Source organism: Cervus canadensis, chromosome 22 (assembly GCF_019320065.1).
Source record: "Cervus canadensis isolate Bull #8, Minnesota chromosome 22, ASM1932006v1, whole genome shotgun sequence".
NCBI classification, from domain to species: Eukaryota; Metazoa; Chordata; class Mammalia; order Artiodactyla; family Cervidae; genus Cervus; species Cervus canadensis.
Genome location: NC_057407.1, coordinates 5,859,558 through 5,876,693, shown reverse-complemented (window position 1 = coordinate 5,876,693; position 17,136 = coordinate 5,859,558). Strand labels below are relative to the sequence as shown.

General features: G+C 51.1%; 1 protein-coding gene across 10 annotated transcripts in view; it reads right to left on the bottom strand.

The window, feature by feature from the left end:
- ATP2B2 (ATPase plasma membrane Ca2+ transporting 2) overlaps positions 1-16,718 on the bottom strand; it is a 365,670-nt gene extending 348,952 nt beyond the window's left edge. For all 10 annotated transcript variants that reach the window (XM_043442927.1, XM_043442910.1, XM_043442919.1 and 7 more), the window contains exon 1: positions 16,570-16,718. The gene's annotated coding sequence lies outside the window, so the exon portion shown is untranslated. The remainder of the gene's footprint in view (positions 1-16,569) is intronic.
- Positions 16,719-17,136: the final 418 nt, after the last annotated feature.

Below are 17,136 nucleotides of genomic sequence, written 5' to 3'. Positions count from 1 at the left end.
TAAATGTATGAGGAGACCCAGCAGGAAACGGATGAGGGGATACGTTGAGGTCATGATCAAGGCTGCCGGACACCCACGTTCCGGGGGATCCCTGGTCTGAAAGGATTCCCTCGGTGACCCCGAGAGCTTCTTCATGTTTTGCTGTTTTGGCTGGCACTTGGAAGGATGGTTTGTGGTCCTCAGGAGGGGACAGGAAGGGGTGAGAGTAACTTGTGTGCGGTGACCCTTCCAGTATGCAGGTTCCCAGGCGACACTGGGTAAACTGCCCCCATGCTTTCTTGTCCTGAGAACGGCACTGGGTCAAACCACACATTCAGGACCAGCCACAGGCTCTAACCAGAGCCTCAAGACATGTTTGGTGAATGAATGAGTGAGTGAGTGAATGACTGAGCTACTTTGAGCATCCATGTTCTCACTATTTGTTATCCCACCACACAAACTCTCACACAAGTTAAAGGAAAGAAACACGCTCTTCTTTTACCTTAAAAGCTAAACACTGTACAAGTGTTCCTTGTGATTGAAAATTCAGCACCTGCCTTTAAAGAAATCTCAACTCCTATCAACCCAGCAAGCGTTCCCAAGAGTCTGGGGCTCCGTTCTAAGCCACATATGGGACTGATGGAGATGAAGAGGCAGCGAGCTGCAGAAGCTCCCCCGTCTGAGAGGAGTGTCCCCCCTGGACCCCAAGACATGAATGGATTCTCTGAGAGGCTGAGGGGGGAGTAGAGAGTAAAGAGCATGTGTTCCCCACAAGGCACTCACGAAGGCTCCAGGGAAGGCCTATGTGTCCCATACAGACTCTCTTGCTTCCAGTCATCTAGCATCATGTGCCTAAAAACTTACAGGAGGGCCTGGGCCCGAGATCAGATGGAAAATGTGTGAACATCCACTTTCCCCAAAACAGGATTAATAGGAGGATTAAATGAGATAACGTCAGCAGGCATGCCTCACACACTGTTCAGTTCAGTTCAGTCGCTCAGTCGTGTCTGACTCTTTGAGACCCCCATGGACTGCAGCACACCAGACCTCCCTGTCCATCACCAACTCCCGGATCGTGAACCAAAAAAATCGTGACCTCGTTCCACAACCAACAGCCAGTGTGGATCAGAAGACCTAAGACTTGACAATTTCAGCCTCCTGTGGGTTGGGTTGGGAAATGGGTGAAAGAAAAGTATATGGTAGCCTCAAAGTCAAGGGTATTTGATCCACACCTCATAGCTCTTTTGGGGGATAAAGCCAGTGTATCAGCTAAGGGCCTCATGCTTCCCTTGGCCAATCTGTAAAATGGGTATGTGAAATAAAAATATCTCCTGCCATATCAATAAATAAAAAAATGTCACAGCTATCAGCGATTTCTGGCCTCCAAATGTGAAGAGGGCCCCCAAAACTGCGATCCAGCGGATGCTGCCACCCCCCACGGTGATTGCTCAGATGCTGGCGAAAAGCCAGAAGCAAAGGTGAACAAGGGAACAGGATTGGCCCCGGAAAGCTGAGGTGCATATGAAAGGAATGAAATCAGTGAGCCCAGAGGCTTGCATATACCTGATCTTTGCCGGTCAGACTGTCTGCTCCCTTTGTTGCAACCTTTTGTATATAGCCCGACTTTCCCTCCTGCCTCCTTGGAGCAGTTTTCTCAGCGCTACTAAGATACTGTCTTTTTTTCCGGGCTAGGAATCCTACACATGCCCGCAAAATAAAATAACTCTCTACTTTCAGGTTGCGACTCTATTTTTCAGTCAACAGGTACAACTCACTCCTTCCTCCAGCAGATATCTGCGTGCCTCTCTGTGCCAGAAGTCCTCATGGAGAGGTGTGTGGGCAAAAAAGCCACGACTCCGCGCCCCCATGGGCCCTCCATTCTGGGGAGGGGGCCGTTTAACATCTGGCAAAGTGCACGGCCAGAGTTTGGCCCTTTCTTTATCTGACTGTGCTTCTTTTCTAAAAACATCACACCGAATGCCTGATTCTGCTTCTTGCTCTTTCCCTCTCAGCAATGTGGTCTGGACACAGAATCAGACAAGTCCAGAGAGACTGGAACCCACCTCCTCTCCCTGTTTCTGTTACCTGGGATTCCTTGGGCAGCTACCCTGTGGTCGAGTCAGCTCCCTGTGGTGAGACGGTCACTACAACGTGAACTCACCTGGGCAGACTCGGACTACTTGGTTCATGGCGATGTCCCCAGAGCCTGCATGGTGACGGGCACAGAGCAGGCACTCAATAAATGGTTGTTAGGTGAAAGAATACGTTCAGGCTGTTTCTGAGTCATTTGCAACCATCTGATAACAAAGAGTGTTCGGTGCCCGCCTGCATAAGCCTCCAGGTACACTGGCATCGCTCTGGACTCAACTCTTTATTTGGAAATAATTATGGATTCACAGGGGGTTGTTAGGAAATGTATAGGGAACACCCAGATATCTTTCGCCTAGCCTCTCCCAAAGTCGGGATCTTGCATAGATAGAGCACAATGTCAGAACCAAGAAACAGACATTCCACAGCCCCTAGAGCTTAATTCAAACTGCACCCGCCATACAGGTGCCTTTGTGTGCGTGCATGTGTAGCTCTCTGTAATTTTATCACAAGTGTGTCTTTGTGCAAACAACAGCCCCTCCAAGACACTCACTGTGCCATCCCCACAAGGCCCCCTCACCTCCCCTGCACGCCGCACGCCCCCTCCCCATCCCTGAGCCCTGACCACCACTAACTTGTTCTCCAACCCTAAGATTATGTTACGTCACCAAAGTCACCTAAACGGAGTCATGGAGCAAATAAGCTTGTGGGACCGGACAAGGTTCATCTGGGTAGTTGTGTCTATCAGCAATTCATCCATGATATGGGCATTCCACACTGTGTTTAACCCTTACATATATTTTTAATTCTAAGAAATACAGAGATAATTATGGCTGCTTTGCGTTGTTATACAGCAGAAACCAACACAACATTGTAAAGCAATATTCCTCCAATTAAAAAAAAATTAAGTTAAAAAAAAAGGAAGAAAGACAGCAGCATTGTCCCCTTAAACGCCATGGAAACCCTGACCAGCCGTGGATACAACATCTATTTTCCCCACATCTTCACCAACACTGGAGAACATCAAGCTGTTTAATTTCTGCCAATCTCATGAGTGAGTGAGGGCTTCCCTGGTGGCTAGTGGTAAAGAATCCACCTGCCAATGCAGGACACTCGAGTTTGATCCCTGGGTCGGGAAGATCCTCTGGAGAAGGAAATGGCAACCCATTCCAGTATTCTTGCCTAGAGAATCCCATGGACCAAGAAGCCTGGTGGGCTACAGTCCATCAGGGCACAAAATTGTCCAAGACAACTGAAGCGACTAAACAACAACGCAAGTGCAACTTGATCTGGCATTACGTGGGAGCGTATACTTCCCTTATCCCACAGATAAGACTCTTTTAGAAAACTCTGAACAGCAAGGGACTCCTGGGCGTAGGGACGTCTATAAGGAAAGACAACCGCCGACTGTGACAGCCCCAGAGGCCGACGCTGAAGCTCACATGTGTGCAGGCCGAATGAAGCTGTTGGTGGTCCCAATTAAAGGCCTGCCTGGACCCCAGCCCTTTTCAGTGTGACTCTGCCATTCAAGAAGTACCATCATATTTCCCCAATCCTGGAACTGGGGTGACCTTGTAACTTGTCAAAACAGAAGATTTCCCAGGTGGCGCTAGTGGTAAAAAAGAAAACAAAAAACAAACAAAAAAAAACCCCCACCTGCCAATGTGGGAGATATAAGAGACGTGGGTTTGATCCCTGGGTCAGGAATATCTCCTGGAGGAGGACGGGGCAACCCACTCCAGCATTCTTGCCTGGAGAATCCCATGGACAGAGGAGCCTGGCGGGCTACAGTCCACGGGGTCGCAAAGCATCGGACACAACTGAGCAACAGCGCATGCACTGGAAGTGACCTTGTGCCAACTTTGAGCCCAGGTCTCATGACCCTGGCATGCTTCTGCTTTCTCTCACAGCCCTGCCACTGCCTCTCCAAGAGACCCACACGTGCTGCTGGAGAAGACACAGCGTACAGCAGAGCTGAGCTGTCCCATGGAGACTGTCCTAGGCCAACCCCAAGCCAGCTGACCCCCACACCTGTGGAAGAGCCCACCACGATCAACAGAGCTGCTTACCTAACTCACAACAGACCACAGACATGTCAGGGAATCCAGCGGGTCCAGAGGAACCATTCCGCTGAATTGTACACTCATTACCAATAATACAAACCAACTGCTTCAAAACATCAAGATTGGGGCAATTTGTTACCAAGCAACAGCTAACTGATACAGCAGTGTTGGAGAAATCTCCTGCCAGGCAAATCTCCCTGGGCACAGTGACAGCAGCACAAAATGGATTTGAAGGAGTCTCTGGCAAATTAAGATATATCTCTGTTCCAACATACAAAACTCCCAGACAAGTTCCCCCGCTCATCCCCCAGTCCCAGGCCACCCACTCTGAGTAAGGAACTTTAACAACTTCTGTCAAAGACAGTTGCCGTCTTAACATGACAGTGGGTGGGAAACCCAAAGTGGTGAGCTGCCTCTTCCCTGGTCTCACCCTAGGAGACAGGGGTGTTTGCAGTTAAAAATACCCTTTCCCCTTTAAAACATGGAAACTGTCCAGGGTCAGCCTCCCACACACTTCCACTCAATTTCTGCCTCTGGTTATAAAACCTTGTGCCAAAAATAGATTTCAAGGGGATTTCATAGACATGTTCTCAGGCATAATTGCAGTGTTCCTGCAAACTTTGGAGAAATTCAATTTCAGTCTTTGAACACACACACTCTTCAAAGCCCTGCCTCCCAGGTATTAAGCATCAGGAAGAGCTATGATTGATCTCTCTCTCTCTCTCTCTCCCTCTCTCCCTCTGGTTCTCCCACAACGCAGGCAGGTGTCAGACGCAGCTGTTCTCAACGTGCTTCTGCCTGGTCGGTTTCAGCAGGCTGCCTCTGCTCCCCTCCAAACTGTCCGGCCACCGGTTTGCACACCTGCCCGGTCCTGGCTGGCTGTGCGCCTGCTCTGGCTCCTCTCTGCTCCTCCTTCCCACCTCTGCCCTTCCCTTCCCTTGCTTCCCCCGAACAAAGGCATCCCCAACACCCCCTCACTCCATTCCGATCCCGTTTGTCATTGCAGCCTCCTCCTTCCACCTCACACAAGTGCAGAGCTTGGAACGAGGAGGAGGCTAGAATTCAGCTGGCCCACCCCCTCTGAAGTTTGCAGAGGAAGCCTGGAGAGTCAGGCTGGGTGTGGGATGCAGTCAAGGTCAAATGTGTGGGTGTGATCAAGGCAGAGCTGGAACCCAGGACTCCCACACCAAGGGAGTCGCCTCAAAACGTGATCACCCACCAGGCTCCAAAGCCACAGCAATAATGATAATAATTATAATAGTTCCACTTATTAAACTCTCCTTATGTGCCAGGCACTGGGTACATATTTAATTATTATCATCATTTTATAGATGGAGAAACAGGGATGGAGAAGCTAAGTGTCCCGTCACAGCTATTAGCTGGCAGATCAGGGATGTGAGGTCAGGTCTGATGCCAAGGATCACGGTTCCTCAGGCCCACCCTGAATCTTGTTACAAGCACCTCTTCCACAGGGCTGTTTCGCCCCCCTCATTGCACAGCACCAAGCTTCTCAAGGCCCTCCTTGCCAGTTTACAGGACCCCCCCCCTCCCATTCACTCCACAGTCCGCTGGTCTTAGGTGGGCCCTCGAAGGCCATGCCAGCCCCTTTGCGGAACAGAGCCAGCGTTTCAGAACAGATGTGCTTTCTCAGCCAAACTCCACCACTTCCTGGCTCTGTGATGTCCGACAAGCAAACTCACCCTCTGAGTCTCAGTTTCCCCATCTACAAAATGGGTCAGGATGATCCATTTCATAGAGACACAGGAAAGAGTAGATGAAATAAATACAAGTATGATGCTCAGCACATAGGAGGCTCTCAGGAATGAGTCCTCTTCAGGCCTAGCTGGGGCCCTCACTGCCCCATATCCACCACACTCACACCCAGTCTCAGAGCACACAGTGTTTTTCTCTACCACCTACCACTGCCCTTCACACCATCTGGTCCCTAATGGGCCTTGCTCTACTGTTCTGGGCACCTACAGAGGCATTTACCTTCTATGACATGTCTAGTCAGAGCCACCATCCAGACCGTAATTCTATACAATGCTTAGGCTCTAGTGTTCTCCCCACCACCAAATTACAACATCTTTGAGGACAAAGCCATTCCTGTACTCTCTGAAATACCTAAGCCACCCCCTGCCCCAGTCGACAGAGCCCTGGCATTGTTGGTGCACAGAGATCTCAGGGTCCAGTGCAGTCTCCAGAAACACCTACTGATTTGTTTCATTCGTTCACCCAACCCATAGTTTGCTCAATATCCACAAGGTGCCAAGCCCTGGGCTAGCCTGCAGAAGACACAGGAAGGGCTAAGTCCCAAGCCCCATCCTCTCACAGCTCCCAGCCTAGCAGGGGAGCTGGGAGTGTGAGCACACAGTTGAGCAGACCCTGGGAGCTGCCTCCCAGTGGTCATTCCTTTCCTGGCTGGCAGAGCCCTGACTGTATTCAGCATCTACTTCTGCCTCTAACTGATGCAGAGACGAGTCCTGGTCCTTTAAAGCCCCCAGACACAGTCCCTTGGCAGTGATTGGTTTAGACACGGCCATGTGGCCCAATTCCAGCCAATGAGACAGAAGGAAAAGTTGGCTGGGGGGCTTCTGGGAAAGACTTCCTCCCCGATAAAAGAAACAGAGAGCTGCCTCTGCCTTTTGTCCCCTGGGTGCTGTGGCATCTTCAGGGGATGCTCAGGACAGCAGAATCCTTTTGGATGATGATGATAGCAGAGGAGAAGGACAGAAAGACTGTGGGTTTTGATGGCATGGAATGAACTGCTGAATTAACGGACTCCAGAGCTTTGGATCATGCGAGATAAGAAAGGGCCTTACTGTCTGTCAGTTGAGTCAGGGAATCCAATTCACCAAAGCCAAATGCAGGCTCCCTGGTTCAACAGTGAATACTCAAGAGTTAACACTCTGGTGATGGCCTACGGGACATCTTTCCGAGCCCTGAGCAGTTCTGCCTTACTCTGGGGGTGGAGGGTGGGCAACTGGGCTGGATGAGGAGCCATGAATAAAAACTTCACAGAGAAGTCACCTACCATCAGTCTTCCTTTCCAAGAGTGGGAAAGAGCTGGCTGAGACGGCGTCTGCCAAGACGGGAGGCATGAGATAGCCCGGGGTGTGTGCAGGCGAAAGGTCTGAACTCTGCCGGAGCCACACACTACAGACGGAGACAACAGCACCTTTGCTACGTCCTCTCCAGGCCTCACTTTGTTCCTCTGTGAAATGGGGACAGAGACCTTCCTTGCAAGGCGGTGGTGGGGCTCTGATGTGCACATTAAAATCACTTGCAATTACCTGGCTCCAGTGAATCTTAACTGCCATCACAGTCAGCCCTTGCCTGGGAAATGGCTCACCCAAAGCTGGGACTGAGGGTCTCTAAATCCAGCTCCCTCCATGTCCTCCCCGTCTTCCACTACCTCAGCCTTCCAGACCAGCCACCCTCTCCCTCTCATCTCCCCACTCCTGGGGACCCTTTGCAGGCTGCCCTCCTGCCAGAAGTGATTCCTCTACCTGATCACACCACGGCTCTGATCTCTTCTTTCATCCCAAACCGTTTTGCCTGAGTCAGTCGACGTCACTTCTAGGAATGTGTCCTTAGGAGATGCCTGGACACAAGCCCAGGGGTCCACAGACAAGATGTTCATCCTAATGGTGCCCCTAATGGCACAATTCAGGAACAACCGCCAGGAAGGGATCCATTAAATAAATTATAGCAGAGCCACTTATAAAAGACAAGGTAGAGAAATATTTACTACTATTTAAGACATCCATACTCTACTACTAAGTGACAGAAAGTTAAAAAAAAAAATCTATCTATTTACCTATCAATCATAGAGAAACATCTAGAAGGACACTGTCTGGAAGGAAATGTTAATGGAGGTTAGCTCTGTTTTATGGCATTGCATTTGAGTTTTACTTTGTACTTTTGGATATCATTTGTAATTGTATAATCATTATGTAACCAATCTATAATTGGGAGGGGGAGCTATTTTTATTTTTTAAAGGGAAAAAGAAATAAAGAATTACAGCCAAGATCCACCTTCTTTGGACAATCACCTAAAATCATGTGCGACAGGATTGGAAAGTTTATGCTAGTTTTGCTGACTTGAAACCTCCACCGTGACATCCCACCCCTCCTTGGAAACTTCCTAGTGTGGTGAGCTCACTACTGTGCCAGGCCACACCCTAATAGCTAGAAAACTCTCTCACACTGAACAGGACTCTCGCTCTCAGTCCTAATTCTGGTCTTCCACGCTGCACAGAACCAACCCAATGCTCCCCTCTCCCTCCATGCCCTCGTCGCTGTCCACCACAGCCACTCATCAAGTGACATGACTTCCTGGGGGGTGCCCCATTCCGGGCAGAGCAGAGGCGAAGGCCTGGATTTGCTCCAGCACACACGGCCCATTTCGAGGATGCTGTGGACGTGTCCGGCAGGACCACATGAGACCAAAGCAGATGAGGCTGGGCTGAAATTGGTATGGTTCCCATAATCTATGCCACAACGACTGACCTTTACCTCAGAGCAGTGGTGCTCACCCATTTTGTATCCACAACACCTTCAAACACTAAAATTTTAATCATTACATGTGAAGGAATGAAAAGACTTAAACACATCTCTAGAGCTTCCCTGGCGGATCAGACAGTAAAGAATCGGCCTGCCTTGCAGTAGACCTGGGTTCGATCCATGGGTCAGGAAGATCCCCGGGAAGAGGGAATGGCAAGCCACTCCAGTATTCCTTCCTGGAGAATTCCATGGACAGAGGGCTACACATCTCTAAACAAGTTGTGGTTATTTTAGCTCGTGCCCTACCTGTATCAGTCAGGACAGGACAGATTATGCTGCAGTAACAAATAAGAGCAAAGTGTCAGTGACTTGAGAGCGAAGGCTCACTTCTCACTGATTGCTGCACGTCCATCATGGTTTGGCAGAGGGCTCTGCTCCGCATCATCTTCGCTTGGGAATCAGACTGAGGGAGGCCCCAACTTCATGCTGCCTCAGTTGCCAATGCAGGAAAAGGGGACAGTGGCTAACAGCATTCTAGTTATTAAAGCTTCCATCCCAAGATGACAAATGTCACTTCTCAAATTTCACTGGCCAAAGCAAGACACACAGCTATAACTAATGACAAAATAGGGAAAGAAGCTCCATTTAACATCTACCTAGAAAGTAAGGAGTTTTGCTTACTTTCTGTAGCACTTCTATAAATAATACAGCACTTCTGTAAATACTTCTATAGCACTAATGACTACCTCAATTAATACACTAAAATGAAGAGGGGTGGGTGAAGAAGAATAAAAGAGCAAAGGAAGGAGACGGTATTTATGAGCCAGGCTTTTTTGCTAAACACTCTACAAATCTTAATTGGACCCTCTTTACACCCTCACCCCTCACAGCTCATCCAGTTTCCTCAAACAGCATCCAAAGCACGTTTTTTTGACATCACTCACACGTCGATGGCCCAGCTGTGAGTTGTGGCCAGGAATCACCACTTAGGCAAGGGGGCGTCATCCCAGGATTTTGTTGTTGTTGTTGTTGGGTGGGGGACAGTGACTGTTTGTGTTTGATAAGAGATCCATTCATCCAACACATTTATTAGGCACCTACTATGTACCAGGGCCTGAAAATGCAAATTTAAAAAAAGAAAGACCGCCACCCGTGCCACCTCCAAGAAGCATGGTGACAAGGGGGGCTCTGGCCGCTGAGGCTATTTCCCCTTTCTGGGCACCCCCTCCTTCCCCTCACACCTTCCTCTCCCTGACACATCACTCCTCTCCAGCCTCCCAGCCCCATGAAACCAGGAGCAACGTCTTCATACCAGTGGGTTTTCGGCTACTGGAGCAGGCACCATGCAGTGAGGCCAGCTCGGAACTGGAAACCCGAGAACTGGGATTGAGACCTGGCTTCATCAGTGAGTAACCACCTTATGGGGAGAGGAAGCTGGTATTTATGGAAGCATGTCACAGGGCTTGCTGTGAGGAAGACTGAAAGATACAAAGATGTGTGAAAAGTTATCTAAGTTAAAAGATGACGATGGAGGTAACAGTAGCAACTGTGTGCCAGGCACTGTTTTAAGAATCACTCGTCTTAAGTCCTCTCATTCCTCAGGAAAGCACCCATGAGGTAGGCACTGTTGGTATCCTGTTTCACAGATGAGCAAACAGGGGACTGAAGCCACTCAGCTCCCCCAGGAAGCCAGAGACACAAATAGAAAGTGATGGCGTCAGGACGGTGGGGCAAGCAGGAAGGCTCAGGTGGAGAGGCTACTGTGTACGCTTGGGACTGCTTTCTCCCTCAACGGGGATTGATTTTTCTCTCTCAGTGTGGACTGAACAGTTGTCATTTGCTCCTTCTCAAGAACGTTCGATTCTTCAGAGCTGGTATTAACCTTGGGGCAGAGAGGAGTTCATTCTCGGCCCAAATCATTCACAGTCACACAGTCTGGTTCACTGCCGTTGTGCGTGAGGCTGTGTCCTCCCTGAAAATATACTGGAGTCCTAACCCTGCACCTGTGAATGTGACCTTATTTGGAAACGGGGTCTTTGCAGATGTGATCAAGTTTAGATGAGGTCATCCTCAGTGAGGGTGGGCTCCATTCTAATATGACTGTTGTCCTTATAAGGACAGAGAGATGTGAAAATGAGACACAGACAGAGTGGGGGGCCAGGCATGTGAAGACACCAGCAGGGACAGAAGTCATGCAGTTACAGGCTTACGAGCAGCAAAGACTGCTGGAAACCATCAGGAGCTTTCCTACAGGTTTCAGAAGGTGCGTGGCCCTGCTGGCCCCTTGATTTCAGACTGCTAGCCTCTAGAACTGTCTTGCTCACTCACTCAGTCGTCCCCGACTCTTTGCGACCTCATGGACTGTAGCCCGCCAGGCTCCTCTGTCCATGGAATTTTCCAGGCAAGAATACTGGAGTGGGTTGCCATTTCCTCCTCCTGGGTATCTTCCCCATCCAGGGATCAAACCTGCATCTCCTGCATTGGCAGGCCGATTCTTCACCACTGAGCCACCTTGGAAGCAGCCCTAGAATGGTATGAGAATAGATTTCTGATGTTTCCAGTGTCCTGGCTTGTGCTAATTTGTGACATCAGCCCTGGGAAACGGATACAACTGTGTATTGAGTACCTACAGTTACAGGCACTCAGTGAGACAGGAACTCGGACCCTGACATGCTCAGTTTGGTGGATCTGGCTTAGTCCTAATTCTGTTCTAGGGAAAAAAATAATAATAATAAGTAGTAGTAGTAGTTCAAGTGACAGGAGACATGAATTCATCGGTCTAGTTCAGATGCCTCAAATGCTGTGTGACCTTGGAGAAGCTGCCTTCCCTCTCTGGGCCTGTCTTTTCACTCTTCTCTGCAGAATCAAGGAGTTGGCCCGGGTACTCTTCAGAGGATCTTCCTAGTTCTGTGACCTGCTGGAGTGAGGGCAGGTGGGAAACGGCAGAGACAGCATGGGCGGCCTCCCGCGCGCCTCCCTTCCACCTCCTTCAGTGAGCTCCTGCAGCTCTGCCTGTCCCAATCATCCTGGGGCCAGATACCAGACAACTCGGGGCAGTCGTTACGTCCTCCAGCCTGCTGAAGTCACTCTAACTAGCCAATCCTCAACCTGCTTCCTCTGTCTCGCCTGTTCCTTCCCATGGAAACCACAGTAAGGGCAGCTGCCTGTGTTTTTCTCTGCTCCCTTGGCTTCCTGACTGACCCTGGTGCTTCCCATGTGGCCTCTTGAAGCACGACATGCCCTGTCCTCTTGAGGGGCTGTGAGTCACAAACTGTCTTTTATGTCAGTCGTCTCCTGATCTGTTGGGCTTACTATACCTGCTGTTTCGTTGTTTAGTCACTAAGTCATATCCATTCTCTGTGAGTCCATGGACTGTAGCCTGCCAGGCTCCTCTGTCCATGGGATTTCCCTGGCAAGAATACTGGAGTGCATTGCCATTTCTTTTTCCAGGGGATCTTCCTGACCCAAGGATCAAATCCATGTCTCCTGCATTGGCAGGCAGATTCTTTACCACCGAGCCACCAGGGAAGCCCCTACCAAACCTGAGTCACATAAAATCTACATTTTCAAACAGGGACGACATCACCTACCTCATAGGATTGTCGAGAAGACTAAAGTAGAAAAACAAGGTAAGTGGTCTCACACAGCATCTGGCACATGGCAGGGACTCTAGAAATGTTACTTGCTTTTCTCTCTTCCCATAGCTATCTTTACCCTGCTGTCTTCCTGACCCCCACCTCCACCCCCACCCTTTCTCTCTTCCTCTCTCCCTCCCAGGATGAGCTATATAATTTGTAGGATGTCATGCAAAGTGAAAATGTGGGCTTCCCTGTTCAAAAATTATTAAGGATTTCAATATGTGACCACAGAGCATTGAATCAAGTTGTGGGGCCCCTCTCGCCACAGAATCCCGCGTCATTACATAGGTCACACGCACATCTGGCCCTGCTCCGCCCCTTCCCTGCCTTCCATCAAGCTCTCAGTTCAGTTCAGTTCAGTCGCTCAGTCGTGTCCAACTCTTTGCGACCCCATGAATCGCAGCACGCCAGGCCTCCCTGTCCATCACCAACTCCCGGAGTCTACTCAAACTCATGCCCATCGGTGAGTCGGTGATGCCATCCAGCCATCTCATCCTCTGTCGTCCCCTTCTCCTCCTGCCCCCAACCCCTCCAAGCATCAGGGTCTTTTCCAATGAGTCAACTCTTCACATGAGGTGGCCAAAGTATTGGAGTTTCAGCTTCAGCATCAGTCCTTCCAATGAACACCCAGGACTTATCTCTTTCAGGATGGATTGGTTGGATCTCCTGGCAGTCCAAGGGACTCTCAAGAATCTTCTCCAACACCACAGTTCAAAAGCATCAATTTTTCGGCGCTCAGCTTTCTTCATAGTCCAACTCTCACATCCATACATGACCACTGGAAAAACCATAGCCTTGACCAGACAGACCTTTGTTGGCAAAGTAATGTCTCTGCTTTTTAATATGCTATCTAGGTTGGTCATAACTTTCCTTCCAAGGAGTAAGCGTCTTTTAATTTCATGGCTGCAGTCACCATCTGCAGTGATTTTGGAGCCCCCAAAAATAAAGTCCATCAAGCTCTACTGCTTCCCAAATCTTCCTAGCCTGATTTTCCAAATTCAAGGCCCTAACAGTTGACCCCCTTTTCTGCTACTGTTCTCTGCTAATGGATTCAAAGTTTTAGATACCATAGAGCTAATAATTCCACTTCCTTGGCAGGGAGAGGAAAGGAGGCCAGTCTGAATTAGTGAAAAGTCTGAGAAATAAGACTTCATTATAATTTTCTATATTACTAAAGAAATTCAATTTTATGACTTGCAGATTTCTCTGGTGACAGAGGTGACATGGAGAGGAGGGGCGAGAGGAGGAAGTTCTACTATTCTGGACGTGACCGAGCAAACAGAAGAGATTTAACTTATAATGAGCACATTCCTTATTTGCAAATGATGCTACTAAACACCGTGTCCCTCAAGTAGGTTAATATTCCTCTTGCCGGCAATCACTTTGCCTGGTGAAACCTTTCTGCTGCGAGAGACGCTGGTAAGATTCTTCTGCAGTGGTTCTACATAACAAACTGATTTCCCTGACCTTGCAGGCAATCCATAGTATAGACTGGGTTACAGAAAATTCCTGTCAAAGGGAAAACCAGCACAACCAATTCTCTCTCTACCGCCTACCTCTAGAATAGTCACATCTTCAGAGCATTCTTGTAAAACGCCACGGCACACCAGCTTTGGATGCAATCTTCGCTGGCTCTGCTGTTTCAGACCCAAATCTTGTCCTGTCACAGTTAGATCCAGACCTATTTGGGGATGGTAGCTCCAAACAGTTCACATACCCTACACCTCAAAGCCTCAGCTACCTGGGCCTGGAATGCCCTGCCCCCAACAGAACACTCCATCAAAATCCTAATTCAGGTTTCAAGCTCCAGCTCAAAGGTTCTGTCCTTCAGAAAGCTGCCTCAGACTCTTTCAGGCAAAATCTGTGCCTCCGTCTGCCCCTGCGGCACATCTATTACAGCATCTGTGCTCCTAACAGTCATCTGTGAGCTTCTTTGGTAGAGTGAGAGCGCCCGTGGGCCCTGGGTCTTGTCCATCTCTGGGGAGACACTGCGACTCAGCAGCTAAGTAGCAGAAGGGGTCCCAGCCCCACCACTAACCAGCTGCATGCAGATGGTAACAGCAGCTTCACAGCCCCGGGAGGATTAAATCAGATGATAACTCGAAAGGGCTTAACAGAGCCTGGCAAAAAGCAAGCTCAAAGAAAAAAAAAAACAACACACATTAACAGTTCTCCATGAACACTGGTGTATAAATACGAGGTCACAGGATGGCCATGCAACACGGTTTGGCTGGACAGTCCCTGTCTATGTCCGCGGTTCTGGTGTTATCATTAATAATGCCCTCTCTCGTTCTCAAAATTATCTCGGCTTGAATGGCAAATTACATGGTAACCCTAGACAATTGAGACCAGGTCTCTTTTATTTACCAATGTCTCCCTGGCACACCAAACAGTGCTTAGCACATATTAAGTATTTAATAAAAATGTGTCAAATGAATGAATGTGTCTCTAGGGACTAGGAGGTGCCTGGCACCTGGAAGGAGCATCATAACTACAATATATGGCTGATATTTCTCAGTACTTCCAAGCACCCCTTGACTCAGAGAAGGCATGACTCAAGGCTAGGCAAGGGAATGAATGAATGAGTTCCCCCTGCCTTGTCTCCTCTGCTGCCAATAGCACTTCTGAGGGAAGGAACGACATCGCACAGAGGTTGAGAGAAGAGTGGGTCAGATGGAGAAGGTGAGGCTGATGTTTGCCCATGAGACTGTGGGGGGAGGGGGTTGATCCTCCTGGAACTGCAGCAGGGCGCCCCTGTCAACATCTCCCAGCTAGAAACTAGGGACCGTTCTTGCCATGGAAGCAGCAAGAAATCACAGCCTACAGTAGCCAGACCAGTAGGTCCAGAGGGCTCTTGAGGATCTGGGACTCCTGCCACCACCGAACATTCTACACAGGGCACAAGGGTTCAGGGTTCCAGCAGGTTCTGCCCCCTAGCAGCCCACAGAGCCACAGGGGAGAACCCACCGAAATCTAGCTGCCAGAGCAGACCGGAGAGGATGGGAATGGTTTCTTCTCTTCTGAGCCCGGAAAGGAAATTTCACATGTTGGTAGCCAAAATTTTTTGGACACAGACCATGCAATAGGCAGGGTGGTAAGAACTTTAAGAACATTAACACAGCCATCGGAACAGCCCTGGGAGGTAGCTACCCCCATTTTACACATAGGCAAAGAGAGTCAGGGGAATTGACTTGTCAGAGATCACACAGCTAGTAAGAGACAGAACCCAAATTCCCCAGGAGTAGGAACCAAACAGGAGTACTCTCCTTCCCTCTCAACCCGTTTTGGGGAAAAAAAAAAAAAGCCCAGTTCTTGCTCCTTTAACAGGTTGGCGGTGTGACCTTGAGGTTGGATCACCCTCTCTGGGGCTCACCTCCCATCTTCAAGAATAACGTTCTAGGATGCTAAGACACACCGGATGGCCAGGACACAGTCTCCTCCTGAGACCACAGGGCTTCAGGATGACCAGGCCCCGGGTGAGTCCAGGTGTGCGGAAACATATTGATCCACTTTGGGGCCTTAGGTGGGGTACCTGCCTTAGGTGGAGTCGTCTTTCTCAAGGACCCTTTGACGCTGGACTGAAAAATCAAGCTGCAGATCTGAGAGCCTGAGAAGAGTGTGGGGCTTCGGAGCCCTTGAGTCACCAGGTGGGGGACTCCTGGTGCTTCGGGAAGGGCTGCGGGCAGGGTGAGGGGCGCCAGGGAAGAGCAAGGCCGGAGATGCAGAGGGCACCTGGCAGAGGGTCCTGTGGCGCTTCGGCTCTTAGCGCTCCGAAACCGCCTTTGCGGAAGAGAGCAGCCCCCAGCCCCGGGTCAAAGTCCACCGCTCTGCTCCTGTCCCTGGCCTGCAGATATCCGGACCTGGAGGAAGGGGGGACCCCGCAATACTGGGGAGAAGCTAGGCAGAGAAGTCAGAGACAGCTGGGAAGGAAGAAATCGGGGGGTTCTAACGCCTTGGACGACCCAGGCCCCAGTTCCGGGGCTGTTCGGAGCCCCGGAAAGTTTGCGCGCGTCAGGCGGACCGCGCGCCCCCTCCCCGAGCCTGCAGGCGCCGGGTCCGCAGGCGCCCACCCCGGCCAGCCCCGCCCGCGCCGGCTGCCCGCTCAAGGTCACCGCTGACAAGACGCCTGCCTCCGCGGGGCGAGTGGACCCGGGACGCGCTCCGGCTAGGGCTCTGGTCGGGCAGTGGTTCCCGGGGATGAGCGCCCGAGGAAGGGAAGCCAGCCGAGAGGAAGAGAGAGACCGAAGGAGAGGGGAGGAGGCCCAGAGCCCCGGGCCCGGCCGCCCCTGTCTCACCTGCGCCGGCTCCGCAAGCGAGATGCTGCCGCTGCCGCTGCCGCTGGTGCGCGCCCGGCCCGGCCCGGCCCCGCTGCGGCTGCGGCTCCTCTGCCGCCGCTGCCCCGCGCTTGCCTCGCCCCGCCGCCCCGCCGCCGCCCGCCCGCCCGCCTCCCTCCCGCCGCCGTCGCCTCTGCCGCCGCTGCACTGCGCTCTGCCCGCCTCCCTCCCTCTCTCCCTCCCCTCCCGCTCCCTCCTCCCCCGCGCGCTCCCCCTCGGCCCTCCCCAAACTCCGCACAGAGAGCGTCCTGCGGGACCCGGAGCTCGCGGTCCAGCCCGCGCCCTCCCCCCGCGCGCGCGCTGGGGGGCCCGGGGAGCGGGTGTCCTGCCTCTCCCCGGGCTCGGTCTTCGAGTACCTCCATCAGCACCAGCTCCTTACCGCCCCCGCCCATCAGCCGGACCCTTGGAGGAACCCTTTTCCCTGGGTCAGGGTACCCCAATCCCCCATTCCCAACACACAGGAACCCAAGGCTGGGGTCATGCAGTGTGAGATTACTGAGGTGTGGACGGGGTATACGGGGAGACCTA